The 11,879-nt window shown below is 44.1% G+C and overlaps 1 long non-coding RNA gene across 1 annotated transcript; it reads right to left on the reverse strand.

Moving 5' to 3' along the window:
- Nucleotides 1–637: 637 nt before the first annotated feature.
- LOC123069840 (uncharacterized) lies at nucleotides 638–2,812 on the reverse strand. Its single transcript, XR_006433074.1, has 2 exons — nucleotides 1,354–2,812; nucleotides 638–1,231 (listed from the first exon to the last, which is right to left on the reverse strand). It is a non-coding gene; the product is annotated as an uncharacterized lncRNA (long non-coding RNA).
- Nucleotides 2,813–11,879: the final 9,067 nt, after the last annotated feature.

An 11,879-nucleotide genomic window follows, 5' to 3' on the forward strand; every position in this document is an offset into this window, starting at 1 on the left:
AAACGGCAGCGGCAGCGGCTGTTTATTCGTGAATTTTTTACAAACGGCTGGTCGGAATAATTCAAATCATACGCCGTTGGAAAGATATCAACGAGACGCAACTTTTTCATGTAGAACACTCGCTCTAATTCCTCACGGTTTAAGAGCAATTTTAAAATTACCGAAAAGCGGACACCCTGTTTTTCGCGAGACCAAAATCGTCGTTTTGTTATGCATCGCACAGAAGAACGCACTGCTTCAAACTGAAAACCACACTGCAACAGACAGTCAAGTGAACTTCATGATTTCTTTTTGTGAACTTCATGATTTCTTTTTGTCAGACGTAAACTTTCTCACAGAAGTTTTTGTCGTCTTTTTTCAACTTTTTTTGAACGAGAGTGGACCGCAACACTTCCGAAATTGAACCGCAATACTACCAAAAGTGAACCTCACGAGTTTTTGTTGTCTTTTTTCGTACTTATTAATTTTTTACGTGTGTTGACCAAGCGAGTGGACCTCAGGGATTGAGCGAGTGAACTACATCTAATTTAGAAGCGAGCTTATTTTTTGAGATCTTTTTTGTTTTGTGTTTACCAAGTGGACAACAGAGGAGCTTTATAGCATATAGAATCTACACTCTCCACCAACCAAATCACGGTAAGGAACTGCAATTTTTATAATGAACTAATGCAGTGCACTTTTCAACAACAACAAAATTGAGTAACAGGGCATCCAATAGAACTGCATCACTTCATCCTTTGGGACCGCACGCGCAGGCCTGTGCGCCGTTGAACTCCACAAATGCATGTGAGCTGCACCCACACCAACAAAGAGCTGCATGCATTAACATGGTCAAACTGAAACATACAGCAAGATGACTACTAAAAAATGACATAACAAGATGAACTACTTAAAAAAAGTATGACACCGACCACCCCTAGTGCAGTGCGCTTGTCCCCTTCTTCCCACGAACAACAAGGAGATGGAGGAGAGAGCTGCAAGTGAGGTTCGTCGCCCAGACGCCCGGCGAGCTGCACGGCACAATCACCCGCACTGCATGTCACACTCGCCCGCACTGCACGCAGTGCTCGCTGAAAAGGGGTGACCCATCGGTTGCTAGGATGGTAGGACCTGCAAGCACATGCCGGCACCCGACAAGCTGCATGCCCTCTAGGGAGGGTGGAGAGGAGCATGAAACAGGATGCATGCATGTAGCAGTGATGCACCCACAAAACTACAGGAGATTGGCTACCTGTCAACAGCGAGCAAAACAGTTAAACACCTTCGATCCCCAATATGTGCAGAATTCACCACCACGAGAACCAAATTCAACAAGAAAGACGAACACAAGATGCAAGATGACCAAGAACCAACTCGATTTTGCAGAAGAGAGGTGCTCGAGGGGGATGCAGGATCTCGCCAGAGGAAGGACGACAAGACACCGAACGACACACACGCACGCCTACGAGCTGCGTGTCATGCTTGCCCAGACAGCAAGCTGCTATCGCCAGAACCTCGGCCCCAATGGACCTCCTTCATACCTGTCGGTCATCTTTTCTACATCATTTATCCTTTCTGCAAAAAAAGAGTAAAATGAACCTCAAGAGCAAACATTAGCGGACTACTCTGCACTTTTGACCTTTTTCTTAAAAAAAAGCAACAAAGACAGTAGACTGCAGGTGCACACGGCAAATCTCATCCCCGCGGGGATGCACCATGGAAGGAGAGCACCTTCAATCCTCCACTCCTCGTCAGTAAGTCAATGCAGTGCAGTAAAGAGCCCCAGCGGCGCGAGCGGGTGAGGCAGGAGCAAGAGGGTGGGCCGGTGCAGCTGGTCATGGCATTGGGAGGTCACGCGGGTCGTGACGAACTGAGCAGGAAGTCAAGGAGCGTTGAGCTCAACTTCACGGCCTACATGGCTCCGGTCGCCGGACTGCACGGCTGTGGCCGTCGGACAACAGGGAAGGCTGCAAAGCGATGCGCCCAGGCAGAGGGGGGTGAGGTCGGCCCTGACCTGCGGGACGACTTCGTCGATCTAGCTGGGATGCGCCACACCAACCACTCCACGCATTTGAGGCTGCCGCCATGGGGACGGGGTGCCCGTATGCTCACGCCGTATAGGGAGGTCGAGGGAGGCCAGCCTACGGCTCCACCGGATCCGGTGGTGATGGCCGCCCCTGTGGCCCGTGGCGGCCAGATCCGGAGGGATCCATCAAGCGGCAGTCGGTTTGCTGTGGGAGAAGTAGCCACCATTGCGCGGGATGGGGGCACTGCGAGGAGGCAGCCATGGCGGGAGGGGGGCCGTGGATCCGTCCACCACAGCGCAGAAGGTGATCGACGCCCATGATGCTCGCGGCAGGGCCGCGGCGGCGGCCTTGGCAGGGGCGGCGCGGTGGTGGCCTGGGGAGGGCCGGTCGTGGCAGATCGACTGTCGGCGCACTCCATGGTGGTGCAGTCGGAGGAAGGTGCGGCAAAGATGCGGGGGAGGGAGGTGGTGGTGCGACGAGGTGGATGGAGGTGGGGCGGCAGCGCGGGGGAGGGAGGTGGTGGTGCGGCACCGTGGAGGGAGGTGGCGCAGCGGCATGGTGGACGGAGGTGGTGGTGCAGCGTGGTAGAGGGAGATGGCGCGACGAAAGGAGGTGGAGGGATTGGGGTCGTGGTCGTGCGGGAGGTGGGTTGGGGTGGTGCAGGGCTGCGGGCACTGGCCGGCGACGGGTTGACCAGGGGAAGAAGGTAGGATAAGGTGGGAAGTGGTGGTGGGTGTGGGTTTCTGATGCGGTTCGGTTGAGTGGTGCGGGACGGTGCTGAAGTGTTAGCAGAATAAGCGTTTTTATGTGCAGAATAAAGTTTTAAGGGGTGTTGTTAGAATAGACCCACCCACTATATATATATATTTGGATCAGAATAGTGTTTATGTATAGAGTGGCACTATTCTAGTTTTAGGATTAGAATAACTATTTGGATCACGTCACGCCCTATATAGGTCCGATGGGGTGTTCCCGAACTCCGAACTCCCGAACTGGGCAGTGACAGACAAAAGAAAAAAGCCCACCCCACCTCTACTCCCCCCGATCCACAGATGCCCCATCTCCCGCAGCTCCTGCCCTCAACGGCAACGCGCCCGCCGCCCCGTCCCCAACCGGCGGCGCCGCCGCCACGAACCCCCCAACCACGACTCACCGTGAAGAAAAAAAAGAGAATCCCTCTCCCAACCTTATCCCCACGCCGTTCTAACCCGACACCCATGCCACCACCACCTCCCTCCCCGGGTAGCAGGCGCCGCAGCCGCCACCTACCTCCCCCGGTAGTGGGCGTCGTCGCCCACACCTCCATCCGCCGGCAGAAGCACTGCCGCCCCCATCTCCCTCCCCGCCAGACGCACCGCCGGCCCCAACTTCCTCCCCGGCAGACGCGTCGTCGCGACTCCACCTCCAGGCCGGGTCGCCACGCGCCTCCACCTCCCGGCTTCACGGTGCTGCCCCGTCGGCCTCCTCCGGCGGCCCCGTCGCCGTCCTTCTCCTGGAGCCCCGGCGGCTTCTGTCGTGTGCGCCAATCAAGCCACACGGCCACCCCCGTCGCCCTAGCATGCTTGCTTGGTGGAGACTAGGAGCAGCGACAGAGATGCCGCCCCGCGGCCAAACCTCTGCCTCCGCTTGGCTCCGTCCGCTGCAGCACACCGCCTCTCCCCGTCGCCCACCTGCCATGTTCATGTCCACAGGTGACCTTCTCTCCAAACGCGTACTGATCTTCCTCCTCATGTTGCTTCCAACTCCCCTCTTGGATGATCAAACTCTGTCACATGGAGTAGTCGAACTGCAAGCGTGTCTTTGCCCATTCCATAATTGTGCGCCTCGGCTTCTGGCGGTGCCACGATGAGAAACCAACTCATCCAATTTTGCAGGGTACTGATGAACTTCAGAGTGAATGTGGCTTAAGGTTCAGAGATGTACAGTATTTTTTTAGTACATTCAGACTGTTTTTTTCCCTGTTTTTCATTTCTTAGCTTCATAAATCTGAGACCAACATCCAATCAGTTGAAGCTTATAGTTTCAGTATATACTAAAATAAACACATTTTGACCGGTATACTCTGCATTCGTGTGAAATTATTTGAAATGAAGGAGACATTTGGCTGTATTGCCAGTTCAAGTTGAGTTCTCCCTGCAGATACTTCAATTTTTATTTCCATGTATTGAGTTCTCTTACATATTTCATATGATGATGCATCTCCCTGGATCATAGCTACACCTTACAAACAAGGAGGCTTTGAAAAAAAACCAGCATGTACAAACTTGAGTTAAGTTTCTTAGGCTGGCGTATCAATTTCTTTGTTAGTACAGCACTTCCCGAACAGCCTCTGCTGCTACTTCTTCACCTTCGTTGTAGCTAGCTGATGGTGCTTCTTTTCAGCAGTTCAAGCTACAAATGGAGTATTCCATGCAGCAACATTGACCCAACGGGCATACGATGGCCAACAACGGCTGGGTTTGGCGTGCGTCTCTCCGGCGTGCTGGGCGTGGTGCTGAGAGTGCTGCAATTCGAAGTGGCGGGGCATTAAATTTTAGAGATTGCTTTTTTAGTACATTCGGGGAAGTTGCTTTCTTCCTTTTTGCATTTTGTCTACGCACATACTTAGTTCAGGCTTCAGAGTGGTTCTGACCTTGGGTCCTCTCACCTGAACACTTCACCATTTGTAAAAGATACATAAAATGAGTGTCTTAACTAACATCAAAAATGAATCCAGAATAAGTAGGAAGACACCACAACCTCATCCACGGGTTCTAGTAGCTCAATCTTTTAAGAAAATACATTTGACACGAAGCTTTATTCATACAGTTGTAATAGTTTTTGAAGTAATTTTGTCACTTCTGTAGCTTTGCTAATTTTTTTGGAAATGCTTTGTTTTGCATAACAATTGCTTTGGCAGTAGCAAAAAGAAGTTTTCTCTGGTGGCAAGGGGCCATGCAGGCTATTTTGTTACTTGCAAGGGACCATGCAAGGACCTATCCAACCGCTAAACCACAACCGCTTCTGGTCCGGCCGCCATCAACACACACCGCCACGGCCTACTGCTGACACGATCGTGCCTCCCCGGTATCCTCTCTGTGAACCTTTTTTTATTTTCTAATCACTACTATGATGTGTGGACTTTTACAATTTTGAGGAGCTTGCGACTGAATCTCCTGTATATTTTTCTGTTCTTCGAAAGTGCAGAAGTCCAGGTTGTTCCCCGAGCAAACGTGCACCCTCAACTCTGTAGTGCCTGAGAAGCCACATGGAAGCCCAATCGTGCGTGCATTTGTGTCCCCTGAATTCGTCATGGAGGTTTTCATTAGTTTGGGTTGGTTTCTGGCATGCAAATTTCACTCACTACACGTTCACTCACAATAATAACTATCTTGTTTCAGATGCAGCGTCAGGCTGTTATAACAACTTGTGTAGTAAGTATATCAGAGTAGCTAGCTTTGTGGATCCTTCTCAGCATTGCCACTCGCCTGGATATATTGTCATTAATTTACTAATAAATCAAGATCCTCCTCACTGACAGGTCACTCCCCACTGCTCTACTCCGTGGCGGATCCTCCTTTGACCGGCTTCCACCACCACTACTGCAATACCTCCTGACTACCCCCTGCGTCACCGGCAGCCGCAGTGGTCTGCTCCTCCCGGATTGCACTCATCAGTAGGTCAAACACAAAGCTTGTGGCAGGTCGACTAAAGAAGTTGGAGCAAAAAAGGAGGCACAAAAAATTCATTACAGCATCATCCTTTGAAGAAAGAACAGAGAACGTCCAGGTGGTTGGTTTCCGTCCACTGAGAACAGTTTTGGGCTTTTGGCAATTGTTTTGCTTTCTTAAAACTGTTAGCAATTGAAACCAATGTCTTGGGTTTGAAAAAAGATATCTGTTTGCCCATTGCTGGAACCCTAGCTTTGAGCATGTTAAAACTTGCTTATGAGAATTGACCCCTATTTTCGTATTGTTTTTGCAGACCTTGGATTCAAGAGAAAAAATGTGTATAAAAAGGGGGTGAGTTCGAAAATTCAGGTGTAACGAACATCAAAATTCAAACCAAAAAAATGTAAACAAAAAAATCATGGAATTCAAAGAATAAAAACTATGGAGTTTCATAAAAAAAATAATAGCACATGAAGTTCATAATTCAGAAATTCTGAAGTTCACGCGTAGTACATACAGAAGAAAAACTATCAAATGAAAAAAGGGACCAAAGAGACCGTCGAGGCCATTTCACTTCAAAGAAAAAAATGCATAAAAATGTCACGACAAAATTCTATAAGAAGTTCGAATTTAAAAACCGAAGCAGGTCGACGTTAAAAAATGAACTTTTTAATATCTAAAAGTCAAATTGGAAGACCAAAAATTTGAGCAAGAAGTTCAAATAAAAAAAAGTACTTCAAAAAACTTCAAAACGAATTTTCCTTGTTTATAAAAAAAATCAGAGAAGTCCAATATTAAATAAGAGGAGCATTTAAAAAAGATTTTATAAAAATAGATTTCCCCCATTCTATAAAAACTAGAGGTTCAAATTAAAATAACGGTGTGGTTTATATAAAAAAAGGATTTTCGCCGTTACTAACAAATAAAACTAAGAAGCTCAAGTTTAAAAAATGGTGAAGTTCGATGTCTACAAAAAATCCAGATTTTTCACATTATAAAAAAAATAAAATCAGGAAGTTCAAAATTTTAAAACGAGGAAGTTCAAAAAACTCGATTTTCTCGTTACTAAAAAATAAAACTAAGCAATTCAAATTAAAATAACAGAGAAGTTCAAAGTTGATAAAAACCTCAGATTCTCGTTATAAAGAATAACTAATAAGTTTAAATTAAAATAAGGGAATAAAAAAATTTAATAAGATTTTCCCCGATACGAAAGATTAAACCAAGAAGTTCAATTTTTAAAAAACTGAGTAATTCAATGTACATTAAAAACTTAGTTTTTCTCGTTACTCAAGAATAAAACCAAGAAGTTCAATTTAAAAACGTGGAGAAGTTTGATATTTAAATTAAAACTTGATTTTTTTGGTTACTAAAGAATAAAACAAATAAGTTCAATTCAGAAAACGAAGAAGTTTGATGTTTCTAAGAAAATTACAATTTTCACATTTCTAAAAATACATAAAATAAATTCAAATACAAAACTTAGATCGGTTCGATATAGAAGTTCGATGATTATAGAAAACTCAGATTTTCTTCATTATTAAATAATGGAAACAAGAAGTTCAAAAATTAAAAACCAAGAAGTTCAACTTTTAAAAATTGAACGCTTCAAAATTTCATAAAAAAGGATTAAGAAATAAAACCAGGAAGTCCATATTAAAAAGATGGAGAAGTTCGATGATTATAGAAAACTCAGATTTTCCTCATTATTAAAGAATGTAAACAAGAAGTTCAAAAATAAAATAATAAGAAGTTCAACATTTAAAAAAAGAGCGCTTCAAAATTCATAAAAAAAGATTAAGAAAATCGGATTAAAAGTTCATAAAAAGTTCAATTATTTTCACGTAACCGAGAGAAGATCAGGTTGATAACTGCGAGAAGTTCATGTACTACATGGTGTGCATTTTGTATTAAAATAATAATAATAAAGCAAAGGTTAAAAGTTTTGTTGTTATAAGTTCAAGTACTTCGTCAGAGAAAGTTAAAAAAATTATTGCGAGAGGGATTTGTACAAAAGGAATATCATTTGTGTAACACTGACGAATGGATGAGAAAATTACAAACGAAAATATGTCACAGAAGTTCAACTGAAAACAACAGGAAGTTCAACTACTACAGTGGATGAATTTAAGATGAAAAAACTGTTAAAATCGTTGCGGGTATGAAAAAACGATCAACACGGGAAAGTTGCGTCTTCATAACAGCTTTCCACTGGTATATCAATTGCTCAATTCCGGTGAGTGGATGGAGAGTTATGAGCAGTGGATGGAGGCCTACGAGCAAAAAATTCACGTGAAAAACAGAGTGAAGTTCAGGTACACACGTCGAGAAGTTCAGGTTCTTCACGCGGTGCATTTTGGAAGAATCTGTTTCGCGATAGAAGGCAGAACGCATGATCCCGCCGTTTTCGAAATTACTTGAAAATGGCTACGAATCAGAGAAAACCATCAACACGAAAAATTTCGCATTTTCCGTAGCTTTTCAGCGGTATATTATTTGCCCCATTTCCATAAAGTTTGTAGAAATTACCGCGAAAATACGTTTTTCTCCATTTTTGAAACTGAGTTAAAACCATAAAGAATTGGGAGAAACAATACATACCAAAAAGTTTCGCATTTGTTCAAGCTTTCCAACGCCGTATCATTTGCTGCATTCGGACACACGGTTAAAGAATTAGCTCGAAAATACGAACTCGGTAGGACTTGGACCATTTTCTAAATTACTCTTAAACCATTCAAAATTAGAAAAAAACTTTAAAGATGAAAAAGTAGCGCATTTTCATAAGCTTTCCAACGCCGTATCATATGCCTCCATTGGATTAGCCGTTTAGAAATGACATCGAAAAAATGAACTCAGCTGTTCGGTTTACGAAATTTTACGTTTTTTCAAATTACTCTTTAACCATAGGGAATTAGAGAAAACTTTCAACATGTGGAAGGAGCGGTTTTCCAGCAGCTTTCCAACACCATATTATATGCCTCATTTCGATAAACGATTTAGAAATGTGATCGAAAATATGATTCACGTTTTTGTGCGAAGAAAAAACGGTTTTCAAAACTGCTCTTAAACTGCTTATATTTTGCCAAAAATTTAAGTTGGATCATCATATTGGTGTCCATAGCTTTCCAACGGTATATCGCAAGCCTCATTTGGGCAATGTTGGCATATGTTCAACCTAGTTCACAGGGAAGTTCAACGTATTACTAGCGGGGCAGGTCAGGTTGTGATCAGAATATTATTCTGATCCCGTGATCAGAATAGTGTTTATATATATATATATATATATATATATATATATATATATATATATATAGGATAAATGTTTCTGTCGAAACTGAGAGTATGTACATGTAGTATGTAGTATATAACAATGTTTAGGTAGTATATATACTAATATTTAGGTAGTATGTATCATATTTTGAGTATGCTCTTTTTTACGTACAAATATGTACGTATTTCACAAATATAATAAAAACTATGGACTCATATGCAATTTTTTCATGTAACTTGCTTTGAAATATCTTAGATATAGTATATGAACATATTTAAAATAATAAAATAGTATATATGGGACCACATGGTAGTATATGAGATATGTGGGGTAACTACCACCAGGTGGTAGGATGGATTTTCACTATATATACATATATATAGGGTATATATATATATGAGTTTATGTCCTCCACAGCATTCACTTATTGCTAATTCTTCAAGTTGTATTTTCTGCCAAGTGAATGTGATAGGACCCTTATCCCCCTCTATTGTAAACTCAACCTAGTCTTTCACAAATTTTTCATGTGCGTTCTATTTGAAACTCATTCAGATTCTTCACTGTGTCCTTGTTAGCTGAAGAAATTGCGAACGAAACTTTAAAATATTCTTATCTGAATTTTCGGCTTTTGCAGCTCAAACCGTTACGCATTCCACGATATACTCATCTATTCACCCACGATGTCACATGATCGCCACCTCTCAGTACGTGGGTGACACATGTCGCGCGAATGAGAAGGGTCAGGGGCACATTCGTCCAATTTCCTCGGACGAGCGGTTCTTCACCTCAGCTATAAATACCCCCTCCCTTCCTCACTTCATTTTTACTCTGCTTGACCTCACTCCCTCGCTCGAGTTTCTCAAAACCTAGAGCCACCACTACTTCCATCGTCACTAGTGAGGAAGAGCTTCACTGCCTCGACCTCGTCATTGTCGTACTCACATCGGATTCGGACAACTTCTCTCCTCCGCCGCTGTAGACGTCATCCTCCGCCAAGTTAGGGCGTGGAAGATCCAAGCCGACGATCTTCCAAATCTACAACTTTTGTTCGTCGTGTTCTTCATCAAGGGTACACATGTCTACTGCTGAATCACTAGGTTCTCATCAACTTAACCCATTTGTAGCATTCCTCGAAGAAAAGCTGCACACTTCTTCAGAGAACTCAATTGTTCAAATTCCTCAGCTGAAGAAAATGGTAGATGGTAAAAGGCCTCAGAAAGGAGGAAAGAAGCTTGAAGTCAATACTGCCTTTCAAATTCCTACTGACATCTATGCAGGGTACTGCATGCCTGATGAGGCTACTCACGGCAAGGAGACTAAAAATTAGCGCAAAGTGCGCATACAGAGGATTGAAAGAAGATGGGCACGAGAATTGAGGGAGTACAGATATGTCACTCCGAAATACATGAAGAAATTCACTCTTCACACTCCATGCTCAAGACCTCCTCTGGCACCTGGCCAAAGAGCTGATGCAACAAGCCTTGAACGTGGTGAGGATTATGCTGATGAATGGGCCAGGCGACAAGCTAAATTGGCCAAGCAGGCCAAAGAAGCAGTGAAGAAATTCAATAAGGATTCTGCTGTTGCCATTGCCGAGGCTTCTTCAAGCAAGAAGGCTATGCCAAAGAAGCCTGCCCGTAAACCTCCAACTTCCTCAGCAATGCCCTCACAGCCAAGATCTTCTTCAATGTCGTCACGGCCAAGCTCCTCTGTGCACCAAGGCAAATTCCTCAGACTGCCCCTGTTCCTCAAACTGCACAAATTCCTCGGGCTTCAAAACCCTCAGCTCCTCCGGCAAAATCCTCGGCACCTATGCATCTTGCCACTTGCCAAAGGACCACTGGCATATCAATTGCCTCAGGAGTTTCAGCAAGTTCTTCAGATCATCCTACTTCAACCGGTCCCACACTGCTGAAGACCAAGTCCACTGCTGGACGAGGCACTAGACCAAGTCCTCACAAGAAGCGGGTGGTCTTCCAAACTCCATCTGATGATGAGGCTAATGATGATGAATTAGCTGATATCATCAAGGACAAACAGCAGCGGGCCGCTAGAGCCAAAGGGAGTGTTGTGCCCCTTCTACTGAATCCAAAGAAGATCCTGGATTTCATCGACCTCTGGCACAAAGATCATAATGCTCCAATGCCAGAGTTGGGCCTCACTCCTGGACAAAGTCACATGGTGACGGTGTTCAATACTGAAGAAAAATGGAAATTTGATCAAGCCAGAGTGGCTAAGAAAGCTTAGTATAAGAAGCAGCGCTTTCTGAAAGATAATGTTCTGAGTCTTTCGCCTGAGCAGCTCATTGGACTTCAATCTGAAATCAAAAACTCAGTGATGACTTTGACGCCTACAAGGCAGAATGGCTGGGAGTCAAGGTCCTATTCATCAACATGGCAAAGAAATTCATGTGGAACCCCAGCTCAGAGAAAACTAGAACGCCCCGTATTCTAGCCCAGAGATCAAGGTGAAGTCTTCTGGAATACATCACTACTTAGCATAGAACAAACCAGCTCTTTATTACAATCTATTTGGGTACAATTATTACATCGGCATGGCGACACTATGCCTGCCACTGTTGCTCTATGCAAGCAGCAGAACAACATGATGCAGCGGAAGAACTCTACCAGTGGAACAACGACGACGGTGGTGAACTCCACTCTGCAGGGACTCTGGCTGGAACGCTTATCCTGGCTCGCACGAACAGAAACCACGACAAGCAAGCAATCAAATCCGGCATGACCTGCAAACTGGCATGACACGCCAGGTCAGTACATTGAATGTACTTGCAAGCTCACAACAACCAGAAGCATTCAAGACAGACAACAGCATGGCAATTACAGGTTAAGCAGGGATTATCATGATATCATCAGAACAATATAACATGAACCAGATACAGCTAACACAACATGAACATATTAATCCAACAATACTAGCATGCAACATGATGAC

The sequence above is a fragment of the Triticum aestivum genome, chromosome 3B, assembly GCF_018294505.1.
Source record: "Triticum aestivum cultivar Chinese Spring chromosome 3B, IWGSC CS RefSeq v2.1, whole genome shotgun sequence".
NCBI lineage: Eukaryota > Viridiplantae > Streptophyta > Magnoliopsida > Poales > Poaceae > Triticum > Triticum aestivum.